Source organism: Gekko japonicus, unplaced genomic scaffold (assembly GCF_001447785.1).
Source record: "Gekko japonicus isolate JY-2015 unplaced genomic scaffold, Gekko_japonicus_V1.1 scaffold1922, whole genome shotgun sequence".
Lineage (NCBI taxonomy): Eukaryota > Metazoa > Chordata > Lepidosauria > Squamata > Gekkonidae > Gekko > Gekko japonicus.
Window position 1 is genome coordinate 71,167 of NW_015173194.1, and position 1,227 is coordinate 72,393.

Consider the following 1,227-nt stretch of genomic DNA (forward strand, 5'->3'; position numbering starts at 1 on the left):
TCTCTGCAGAACAAAGCGGGTCTCCTCACATTTAACCTGTCATTCAAAACCTCCTTGCTCCGCTGCCGCTTTCTTTGGCATCTCCTTCCGCGCAGGGGAGAAAGCGGGGAAGGGAGAGGGGCTCCATCTCTTCCCTGCTTCCTTCTCCCAGCTCCAGAGGAAGGGGGGGAAAAGAAAGGAAGGAAGGAAAAAAAGAAAAAGAGATGTATTAATTATCTTCAAACCGCTTCTGGCAGGGCGGAGAGATCTCCACGCGATTAGGCGCCGCGTCTCAGGAAGCTATAATGAAGGTGGACTGGTGACACCACTGATTAATATTTTATTTCGGGGAAATTTAAATGAAACCATCCATCATCATTCTGAACGGGAGGAACCGTCAGGTCCTTCTGCCAATTACCGGCAAGGCGTGGAAGCACCTTGTCTTTTGTTTGGGGGGGGAGGGAATATATATAATACAGGAATCTCTCCAGGCTGGGATGTGGGGGGGCTCAAGTCACCTTGGTCTCCCCCTCCTCCCCGGTTTTGCAAAAGGAAGAGAGATACCCGCTTCGGCACAGATAAGCAGCTCCATTAGGCAGGGGTTGGAAGGGGTACCTAATAGAATACGGGCTTAGCAAGCAGTTTTCGGCACCCACGTTTGACAAAGATGAAGCAGTTGTCGCCCCCCCCCCAAAAAAAGAAAGAAGTCCAAAAGAAAAATGAAATTCAATTTACAGGGCTGAAGCAACGGCAAGGTAGGGTGTTATAATTAGGTTGCCGGCACCGGAAGAGACGGCGGACAGGAGGGATTCTTCCCCAGAACTCCAGCCCCGGTTCCACGTACAGGGGAGGCGCCCAAACTGAACTTCTCTCCCATGCATGCAGAATGCCGACTGACCATTTAAAAAAAAAAAACCCTCCAAACGAGAGAACAGGAAACCATGCTCTCCCCCCCACCGGCAACCAGCACATGACAACCAACGGAAGAGCACCTAAAAGGAAAATTTGGAAACAAAAAGTGGAACAAAACGCCAGTTTGGTGTAGTGGTGAAGTGCGCGGACTCTAATCTGGGAGAACCAGGCTTGATTCCCCGCTCCTCCACATGCAGCTGCTGGTGTGACCTTGGGCAAGCCGTAGTTCTGGCACAGCTGTCCTTGAAAAAGAGAAGTTTCTGTCAGTTCTCTCTCTGCCCCACCTGCCTCACAGGGTGTCTGTTGTGGGGAGGGGAATGGAAAGGAGTTTGTAAG